Source organism: Ursus maritimus (assembly GCF_017311325.1).
Source record: "Ursus maritimus isolate PB19 chromosome X unlocalized genomic scaffold, ASM1731132v1 scaffold_X1, whole genome shotgun sequence".
In the NCBI taxonomy this organism is placed as follows: Eukaryota; Metazoa; Chordata; class Mammalia; order Carnivora; family Ursidae; genus Ursus; species Ursus maritimus.
The window spans coordinates 91,081,731-91,092,807 of record NW_024423319.1 but is presented as its reverse complement, the minus strand read 5'-3'; the positions used below and the strand labels follow the sequence as shown (position 1 = coordinate 91,092,807).

Here is an 11,077-nt window from a genome sequence, read left to right as displayed (position 1 = left end):
TTTTTACAAATTCCTTCAGAGGATGTGTGTGTGCGTGCGCAGGGAGGCAGGCACTGAACTCATAAAGGACAGGAAGCAGAGCCAAAGCTTTTCTGTCTCCTTAACCCTTCCTTCCTCCCCCTTCCTCTCCCACTCTGTCCCATCCCCCCCTTCAGTCCCATTTTGGCTCCCCCCCATCTTCTCCTCCTCCCTTCCTCTCCCTTCCCTCCCTCTCACACCTCCTGTTCCTGGCCCATCCCCCTTTCCTTCTTTCCCCATCTTACACCTTTGCCTCCCCTCTGCTTTCTTCCCTTCCCTCCAGCTCTACCCCATCACCTGCCCTCCCCCTTATCTCCTCCCTCTTCCTATTCCTTTCTTCCTTGCCGCCCCCCTCACCCTGCACCTGAGCCCCCACATAAGCTCCGGGCTAGGGCAGCTGAGCAGGCAGCCCCTCCTCCATGGCCCTCTGGGGTGGGGACAGCAGGAAGGGAGGCCAGAAGGACCTGGTCCCACCTCCCAAGGTGTGTTGGTGTCCCTTGGGGGAAGGTGCAGAGGAGGAGCTGGGTGGAAGAGGAGGGCGTCTAGAGGGGATCAGTTTATCTTGACTCAGGGAACAGCCCCTGGCCAGGCGGCCCCAGCCAGAGAATGGCTAAGCCAGGAATGTGCTGCGATCCTCGGAACCATGTAGCTGCCAGAAGGTAAAAGTAAACTGATGACGAATGTTGCGCATTGGGCCCCTCTTTGCTGCCCTTTGGCCCTTTGTACACATTGCAAGGTCATGGTTGACCCGCCTTTCTCCGGAAAGGTGCTCTCCATGCAGACCAACTGGCCAAGGAGGATAAATGTTGTCAGAGCTGGCCTCTGCAGTAGCTCTTACCACGTGTCTGGTGTGGTGCGAAGTCTCCCCATTTTACAGATGAGGAAACAGAGGCACACTGAAGTTAAGTCACACAGCTGGTTAAGTGGTAGAGCCAGGGTTCAAACTCTCCAAGTCTGGCTTCAGGATCTGGGCTGTTAACCACTGTTCCAACAACTTCTCCTCACTGAGTGTTTTGCTATTCAGGATGCCCCATAAGCGCAGAGAATGGGAGAGAGAATGACCTGGAACTCCTTTCTCCAGACAGCAGCCAGGGAGGCAGTCCCATTTCTCTGGGGCAGGTGGCCACATAGCTGGGAGTGTCTCTCTACCCTTTCCCTGCATCCGTGGGCTGTGTGTCTGTAGGTTCCTGTGTCTCTGGTCCTGTGTGGTGATTCTGGCCAAAACGCAAACTATCGGAAACCTATTTCCCCCGGAGCGTGGGGATAAAAATCTGTGGTTCTTCTCCCCTGGGGGCACGGGTCCTGGGAGCCATCCCGTGCCACTGCAGGAACCTTATACTTTGCCCTCCCCAGCTCTTCCATCCCTGTGGGGGACACTCACCACTCGTTGCACTCGTGCCTGGGGGACTGGACAACCGGAATGAGTCATGGAGGATACAGCTTTGCTGTAAAGGAAGGAAGCACATCACCAGGTGTCCTAAGTAGTCCCCTATGAATGGGGCTAAGCACCCACACCTTCCAAAATCCCTTCTAATTTAGGCATCTGTGACAAGAGCGGTCATTTGTTGAGGCCTTCCTCGGTTCCAGGCTTTTCACAAATGTCATTGCACATCTACGAACCAAGCATCATTACCCCCACTTTAGAGAGAAGAAAACTGAGACTTGCAGAGGCTAAGTGACCTCCTGGCCCGAGGCCGGCTGATCCCCACATCGGTGCTTTTCCCAACAGTGTCTCCCTGCCTGGGTCGGAGGGGAGCTGTGAGTTCTGCCTGCCAATGCTCCCCACTAGGCTTTGCCCACAGCCCTCCTCCCTGCCTGCCCCCCCTCCTCCTCCTGTTCCCTCTCCTTCCCTTCTTTTTCCCATTTCCCACTTGCAGGTCAACCTGCCACTAACCCTCCCAGCTCAAGCCAGAAGGGGGAGCAGTTGGGGTGGCAGGAATGGCCCCCATCCTTTCCCTGCACTGTCGCTCCCAGTCCTGCCTCCTGACTCAATTAGAGTTACTCCGGGGGTAAAAGAATTAAAATCTAAAGCTAGAGGGATCACAGAGCTGAGGACATGGCCAGGTGTGCGTACGTGTGTGTGTGTGTGTGTGTGTGTGCGCGCGCACACACACGAGTGTGCCTGTACCAGTGAGGTACCTGTGGGACTGTGAAGGAGGGTGTGTCTGGGTGCGGGTGTGGGTGGTGCCCTCACACTCAGTGTCTGTAACGGGGAGCAGAGCTGCTTTTAGCAGAGCAGGAAAGGGGTTTTCATGTGGGCTCAGTTGACACTGGGTTCTCCCCCCAATGCAGGGGGCTGGCAGCGGGAGCCAGCCAGCCAGCCGAGGGCTGGTGCACCCCAGCTTCACGGGGCCCATCCTGCACCGGGAGCAGCTCTGCCAGCCGAGGGCTGGTGCACCCCAGCTTCACGGGGCCCATCCTGCACCTGCCTCTGGGTGGGCTTCCCGGTGGAGGAGTATTATATCTGCTTGGAGTGTCAGAAGGGGGCCGGCTGACAGAGAAGCCTGGGACTGGGGAACCTCATGGCAGTTCTGGGGAGCAGGAGGGAGAGGGAAGCCATTTTGACCAAGGAATCGTGAGGAAGGGTAGGCTTCCCCACCCCTCTCCAGGGCAGACGCCTTTGACTTGTGGGACCTCAGGAAAGAAGGAGGGGAGGGCCCGAAGGGGGTGCTGGGGGAGCTGAAGGGGCAGTTTAAGTCGGAAATGAAGGTTGGCTAGGCCCTCCCAGCCAGTCACCTCAGCATGAAACTGAGGAAGGAAGGGGGAGGGGCTGGCTGTCATGTCCTGGGAAGACCCAGATTGCATAAGTGCTTGTTCCCGAAGGCCTGGGGAGTCCTCTCTGTGTGGTCCAGTGCCCCACCCCCATGCCGCTGTCCCTGCCAAACAGGCTGGCCCTCACCGCCTTCTCATTATGAGGGCAGCCATTGACCATGCAGCCAAGGGGGAGGTGTGCTCAATCTCTCTCTCTCTCTCTCTCACTGGAGTGCTGAGAGACCATCAGGCTCTTTGACAGCACAGGTCCGTGCTAAGAACAAATGGCTTCTGATGGGTAACGGGCCAGCAAGTGGCAAAATGACTGTCTCGGAGACAGTCTTGGGGACTGCAGACGCTGCTTGCAGAAAGGCATAGACTGACGCCTAATTCCTGCGGCCGGGCACCTCGGTCTCTTTGTCTGTGCCCCACTGTGGCACAAGCACCGGAGTTATTAGAGGAAGTACGATAATCAGGTGACTGAGTGGCCTCCACACGTCCTGTTGCCAGGAAGACGAAAGTCCTATCTGCGTGTGAGGTTTCTGATCAGTCCCTGGAAATTGGAGGCCCTCTGGAGCCCCTCACGTCCAGGGCCTGGCGGAAGGGCCGGCGGAGCCTTTGTCCCACCCGCTTCTGACCTGTGTAGGCTTGCTTTGCTAGAAGGAAAACTTTTGCTGCCCTGTTCACAGTTTTCTTTCAGGTAGAGCCTCCTCAGTCCCCATTTAGGGAACGATGAGGGGTGGGTCTTAAAGGAGAGCGCTCCCTGCATCCTCCCCCTCAGCCAACACAGTGTCCCTCCGCCAAAGCCCGAGTCAGCCAAGCCAGGGCCCGCCTCCGGGAGGCCCCTTCGGACTCCAGCTTCTGAGCACATTTATAATGAAATTCAAACGAGATTGAGGTTATCCAGGGTGAATGAGGCTGCTCCTTGTCCCCCCTTTCTCTGGAGACGGCTGTGGACTGGAGATCTCAACGTGCTTCAAGAATTGTCTTTGAAAGTGGGGTTCGATAGGACAGAGCGGATATAGGCCAGGGTGGGAGTGGGATTCACCCCTGATGTCCATTTAAGCCCCAGGGCTACCATTCCTTAGCTAGAAGAGAATAGGGACAAGGGGCTTCAGGACCTGATCTGAACACCTGCGTGCCCTTTCAATTGTCAGGAGGCTTCTGGAGTGGGATCACCGTTGCTGTGCACAGCAGCAGCCTCCGGCTGTGAACCCCCAGGCCCATTCCAGCCACCGTTGGGGGAACTGAACTCAGCCCAGTGGGAGGGATATGCTTCATTGCCTCTTCTGGCTGAGAATCTGTGTTAGTTTTCGGCTGCGTCTTTTGCCACCCGAGGCATTAGCCCGTCCCTGGGCTCTCCTAAGCAACAGAATGCCGTCCAGTGAGGGGCGGGGGTGGGGTGGGCATCCACTCAGAACTGCCCTGGCCAGGACCAAAAGCCTCGCGCCTTCTGCCCCGGGGCTGGCCACGCTTCCTGTATAGGCGGGCAGGCCAGGCCGGGTGGCCAGGCTCAGACTCGGGCTGACCTGCTCGCAGCAGTACGGAACCCTGGCCCCCAGTCTGCGGGATTCCAGCAAGGTGCCATTTCCATATTCTCTGGCAATAACTAATTAGCGATTATAAAGCTCTTTGAAATATGAAGTGCTGCATGATAATATCTGTAATGAGCCTGATTCTTTCCCTCTTGCATGCAAGGGGTGGGGGGGGGAGGAGAGTAGGTTTTACACCCATTAAGGGGGAGTTGGGCTACAAAGCAGCTTCCCTTCCCCGAGGGGCATCAGAGTCCTGGTCTGATCAAGTGGTCCTGGGGAGGGGGCATGGGAAAGCACCCCCCTGCCGCCCCCAGCAAGGCATCACTTTGACTCCCATCCTTCTCCAATATTCTACCCCCCCACCCCCATCAGCTGCTTACCAGCTTCTGACTTACCCTCCCCTGGGTGGGAGCAGGAGGGGGTGCTGAGGATGATGGATGGAAAGGGGAGAAGAGAAAGGTGGAGTTAGGGTGAGGAGAACGAGCGGGGCTCGTGGTCTCCTTAATGTGATTTAGAATTTCATATTAATATATCACCTCAGAAAAAAATTAATGAGAAACGTGAAGAAAATAGGATAATGAATATGATAATATATGGGGAGTGCTTTGGGCTTCTTGGAACAAAGGTGCAAGGAATTATTGCTGTGATTTTCTCACGGTGCATATATATTTTTATTAAACTCTAAAAAAAATGCCAGTAGATTCACTTCTTTGCAAGGTATTAACGCCCCGCAGAGGAGTCGTTCTTCAATTAGTTTCCTGAGCCTCGGCCCACCTCTTGGCTGTTTTCTCGTCACTCTTCTGGAGACTTCCAGCTAAAGGGCGGGGGGAGTAGATTAGAACGCTCAGCGGCTTTGTCCCAAGTGTCTCGTGCACACGTGCCCGGGGAGAGGGCCTCCTGAGCAACTGGGGCTCAGAAGGGCCGGCAGGGAGTTGAACGCAGACGAGAACTAGAAGGCAGAGCCCTGGCTGGATGACCACCCGAGGAAGCCGGAGGGGAAGGACAGAGTACTTAGGTTCGCTCCCCTGGCCTCTCTCCCCGGCCAAGGGTCTACTCAGGCCAGGCTTCTTTTCAATGATTTAAACATAATTGAATATAAGTTCCCAGTTGGAAGGGAACTTTGTGGGGCTACCTTGCCAAGGGACGTCAGAAGCCAGAACGAAGCCGAGAACCACGTCTCTTTCCATTTCTCGCTTCCCTGGACGAGTGGTTCTCAGAGCACAATCCCTGGACAGCAGCACAGTGTCACTGCCATTGAGTTAGACGTGCACATCCCCAAGCCCCATCCCAGACCCACTGAATCAGAAATGGTGGGTATGGGGCCGAGCAATCGGTTTTAACAAGTCCTCCTGCACGTTTAAGTTGGAGGACGCTTGTGCTGGAAGGTTTATTAGGGAATGCCCTTGGGACCGGTGCTTATGGGAGGGAGGGGAGGATGCAGGCATGGGCAGAAGGAGATGTCAAGCTCTGATGAAGGCCCAGGGATAGCCCTGGGTGGCCCATCAGAGTTGCAGCCAGTCGAGGCAAGATGACCAGACCTGCACCGCACTTCGGACCTCACTGGGCGTGGGCCCGGCTGGGAGGGGCGTGGTCCTGGCCTTGGCCACTGTCAGCAGCTGAGCTGTCTCCCTCTAGAAGGAGGGATGATCTAGGGACGGCGCTCTCTGCAGCCGGGCTATGAGTCCCTCCCCGAAAAGGGATCTGCATGCATCACCACGTTGGACTATGTAATTGTAGTTGCCATAGGCAAACAGGAAGCCAGAGTGAACCTCCGTCCTCACTCCCACCCCATGCGGGGGCACAGACCTCTCACTCCTGTCAGCACACTTCAGATAACCGTGTATCCAGCCGGTATCCAACAGAGAAGCTGCTGAGGAACGTGAGGGCTTGGGTCTCACAGGGCCATGGGCCGCACTCCCACTTCTGCCACTCACCAGCTGGGCGACCTTGGCCAGATTTCTCTCTGCCTCCCTGAGCCCATTTCTCGGTAGGAATTGCTATTAGTCTTAGAAGTAGTTGTTCATAAAGGACCTAGGAAATTGCAAACACTTTCATTCATTCAATAAATCTTGACTGAGAGCCAGCTATATGTTAGGCTAGGAATGCCCTTCCTGCCCTCATGGCCTTGAGAGTCTAATGGGGGGGAGGTCAGAAGTCCAATAAACACAGATATTTAACTATGAATTATGGTGTTACAAAGGAACAAAGCAGGAGGCCAAAGAAGATACAAAGGAGCACAATTTAGATGGGAGTGGGCTCTTTCCAGGTGCAAACATGCAGCTGAGGAATGAAGGATGTGGAATCTTCTGGAAGTGATGGGGGATGGGGAGGGCATTTTGAGCAAAAGAAATAGCCAATACAAAAGGCCCGAGGCAGGAAAGGGCTTGGTTCCTTCAGGATCCTGGGCAAAGGTGGTGGGAGTCGGGCACAGAGCCCTGAAGGCTGTGCCAAGGAGTTGGGATTTTATGCACAGTGCAGTAGGAAGCCACCAGAAAGTTTTAAGGGGGACAGTGACAGGGATTGCTCTGGCTGCAGTGTGGAGGCGGGTCGTTGGGGCATGAGTGAGTAGTGTTAGGGACTATGGCTCTGTCCTGGTGAGAGATGATGGTGGCTGGGACCAACCAGGTGGTGTCATGAGGGGAACAGCTGCGGGCAGGTTCCAGATAGACTTTGCAGCAGAGCCAATAACACTTGGTCGTTGGTTGGAAGTGAGCAGATTTGGTTCCTTAGTTTCTGGCTGAAACAACTCAGTAGAGGGAAGAACAGTTCTCGAAAGTGGCCGCGGGATGCTCGAGGAGGAACAGAGATGAGCAGTGCTCAGTAAAGCTTAATTCCCCCACCTGTTGGCTAAATGCCTGTTGAACTGAATCAGAGAGGTCCTGATGCATCTCAGGGGCCATTGCAAAGAATCCAGGCAGCAAAGGATTGGAACTGGAGGGACCTCGCTAAGGCACAGCTAGCAAGAAGAAAAAGGACAAGGAGAAGGAGGAAGAGAAGAACAAAGCAAGGCAGACGGTGTAGCCAGTCCACAAGAGCTGATAGCCATCGAGTCCTTGGCACGGGCCACGTGCTATTGTACGCACTTGATACGTATTATGTTATTTATTCCCGACAGCTGTTCTGCGAAGCACAGAAAATTGTCATCCTTATTTTACATACAAACAAAGGAGGACCAGAGAGGTTATGTAAATTGTGCGGGGTGGGGGGGGGGTGGCCACGAAGCGGTGCAGCGGCCCGGCTTTGACCCAGGCGGTGCGGTTCTGGAGTCTGAGGCCCGACGCATGATACCTCCGTTCCTGTCATAACGGCGGCTGGTGCGAAATAGCCAGCTACCACGAGAGCGGCTTCACACACCCCTGTCGTCAGCCTCATTTCACCAGTGCGGAACCTGGCGGCTCGGAGGTGCAGCGACTTGCCCAAGGTCGCTCAGCTAGAAAACGGCCGAACCAGCGTTCAAACTCCAGTCTGTCTGACTTCCGGAGCCCTGCCTTTCCCCAGAGGCATTCAGACTGTCTTCAAGAGTAAGGAGATAAAATAAGTTTGCTCTAAGGTCACCCCAGTGGCTAGATTTTATGCCTGCGATAGTAATAGAGACATGCCAAATATCTCCCCCCGCCCTGCCCATATCCCTCCATACGCTCTCAGATTCTCCCTGGAGCTCAAGTGTTCATTCCTCGTCCACCTCTCCTTCCTCGGTGTGGCCAGCCGGCATTTCTTGAGGCTAAGCCATGTGCCCAGTTCTGCTGTAGGTTCTGTGGTTCAAAGTGAATTTAACACCGTGTCCCTGACCTTGGGAGTTCTGCAGTGTGGTTGGAGAATATTAAGGACAGGCATGTAGCTCTCTCTGGTCACCCGAGCACCTTTGCGTCATGTTTTTACCATGGACCCTGACCAGGCTTAGCACGGGCCTTTCCACAGATGAAGACAGCTCTGCCCACAACCACCTGAGCTTGGAAGAGGATCCTGAGCCCCAGAAAGGAATACAGTCTGGCTGACACCTTACTTGTAGCCTTACAGAAATTCAGCGGAGGCCCCACTTAAGCTGTGCTTAGACTCCCGCCCCATGGAAATGGTGGGGAACGTATGTGGTGGCAGACCACGACGTGTGTGGTCACTTGTCATGCAGCACGGGAAACTCATTCTGATGGCCACACTATAGCCCATGTCACGCTCTCCCCTACAGCGTGACCTTGATATTCCTCCCATGAAGAGGTGGAGGCGAATTCTCCTGACCTTGAGTCCAGATGGGCTTGTGACTCCTTTGACCATAGAGGGCAGTGGAAGTGACACAGATTTCCAAGGCTGGGTCGTGAAAGGCCACGCAGCTTCCGTCTTGTCCTTGGACCACTTGCACTTGGAGCCCCGAGCTGCCGTGTAGGCAGTCTGACGCCTCCGAGGCCACCACACCAGGAGGCTCTCCGCCGGCTCACTCTTTTTGGCTGTCCAAGTCTTCAGGTTAGCCCAGTGCAGACTCTAGACGTGTGACAGAACAGACCTGCAGATGATCCCAGCCTCCAGCCACCGAGTCACTCCCAGACGTCTAGTTCTTTCCAGTGGACTTTCTAGACATCATGGGCGAGAGACAAGCCAGCCCCTCTGCGCCCTAAGCAAATTCCTGGCACGCAGAATCCATGAACATAATAAAACCATTTCTGTTTTACATTACTGAATTTGCGGGAGTTTGTTATATAACAATAGTAATCAGAAAACATGGCCAAACTCCAAATCCAGGGGGTGAGGAAATAAACTCTGCCTACTCCAAATGTGAAATCCTGCGGATTCACAGGGCAGAGGGCATGAACGTGTCATCTTAATATAACAAGGGCCAGAAGGATCGGGAGCAATACCACAGTCTACTATAGAGCTTTCGATCCAGCTATGTTAAGAATTCAGCTGAGGCCCAGAGAGGGCTCTTGCTTTACCCGCAATCACGCAGCCTCAGCGTCAAGTCTTCGCACTCACCCCGGCGGGCATCCAGGATCATCCCTCTCTGCGCGTTTGCCCACCCCAAGCTGGAAGTGGTTGAACCAGCCTGACCTGAGAATGACCTTCCCAGCGAAAGGAGGAACCCAGTGAACACAGAGCCTGAACGATTTCCTTTGCTTTAAAAAGCCCCGGGCCCGTACCTATTGTAAATGGCTGCCCAGTAGCAGGTTTATTGGACTTTGTATCCTAAGAGTCTGTTTTGTGGCTGCACACCCATGATGGGTCACCCATTTTTTTTTAAAGATTATAAATGTAACATGCAAAAATCATATTTGTTACATTTATACATATTTATATCATGCATTTGCAGTATATAGAGGCACTCAGAGTATATATTATTTATAAGCGTTGCTGCTCGGCTCAGGTTGGTTAGAAAGGCTCAGAGTGAGAGTGTGTTTGTAAAGTGCTCCAGGGTCCTCTGGGATGAGGGCAGCTATGTAAGCGCGAGTCATTATCATTAAACTAAACTGCCTTCCTCCGATTACTGACAGCAGCGAAGAGGTTCTCCCGCCTCCCCTGCCCCTGCGCGCGGCCTGGTAATGCTGGGATAATATAAAGATAATATTACCGTAATAAGTGCTTTGCAGCATTTATGCCTTTATTAGCAGCAGCCATATTGTAAGGCAGGGAGAGGCCTGCAGAAGTGCCAAGGGGTTGGTGCCCAGGGTGGAACACTCGGGGAGACGAGCAGAATTCTGGGGCCAAGCTCAATGCGGGGGCAATGTAGCATGAGGTCAAATTCTCCCTCTTCATCCCCTCCTGCAGTGCCTATTTCCAATTGCAATTGGTTTCCGAAAATGCTGTTGAGTCCAGCTGGGTCTGGGGTTGGGTGGGGTGTAATTGAGACAGGGTGCAGGGGTGGGGGAGGGGAGCAGCTTCTGGAGCCCTAGCCCCAGGGACACCCCGCTGCATTTTAAGTGGCCTCCAAACCCAGGGGAGGCCCCGAATTGACGGCAGAGGCCCTCGATTTGATTGGGTTGTAACAGAGATGGCCACAAAAGCCAGGGGCTTCCCAGAGTGAAATTAATCCCCAGGGGTGAACGGCTTCATTGGTTGCCCCCATGAAACTATGAGAGACTATAAAAATAAGCAGGAGCTTCAGAATGGTTCTTACGTTTTACAAAGAGCCCCTCAGAGCCCTCAGTGTGGCATGTATGCTACACCGGCCTCAGGTGGCGGGTATCCTTCTGCTACCCTTGCCACGGGGAGGAAGGTGTCATTTGTAGAACTTGTATCTCAAGGCTTGGAGACCTCCTGTTGTCACGTCCACAGTCTCATTTGACCCTTCTCGAACAGCTCTGTGAAGCTCATCTTCTCTGTCAGCCCCATTTTAGAGAAGTGGAAACTGAGTTCCAGAAGCGTAGAGAAGGGTGGACCAAGGGTGGTGTGTCGGGAAGAATCAGAACTGAAATTCAGGCCTTTTGGCCTGAGGTCAGATCAGTGACCTGTCCCCGCGCGCTGTCTGGCCTGCCCAGGGAGGATTCGTGTGACGGAAAGGGCCCCACCTTCCAGTCTTGCTTTGGAGGAGACAAAATCAGCAGGGAGAAGGCCAATGTGCTGGCCGTCCATTGCTGCATAACAAAGCACCCCGAACCCAACACCCAACGGTGTAACCCAGCCGCTATTGTGCGGGGCGACGGGGCTCAGCGAGGCAGCTCTTCCTTGGCACCGCTCCTGGTGTTGCAGTCCCATGGCTGGAGGTGGGGACAGCTCACAACCTTCTTCTCTCCGGTGCTTGGGCTCTGGAGACTCCCAACAGTGGGGGGCCAGCACAGCGGGTCCGCCTC

General features: G+C 54.5%; 1 long non-coding RNA gene across 1 annotated transcript in view; it reads right to left on the bottom strand.

Moving 5' to 3' along the window:
* The window catches only part of LOC121101435, an 11,798-nt gene extending 2,509 nt beyond the window's left edge, over positions 1-9,289 (bottom strand). Inside the window, exons 1-2 of the long non-coding RNA XR_005833416.1 lie at positions 8,538-9,289; positions 1,400-1,463 (exon numbers count right to left, since the gene is read on the bottom strand). This is a non-coding gene — a long non-coding RNA (uncharacterized LOC121101435). The remainder of the gene's footprint in view (positions 1-1,399; positions 1,464-8,537) is intronic.
* Between the last annotated feature and the right edge of the window lie 1,788 nt (positions 9,290-11,077).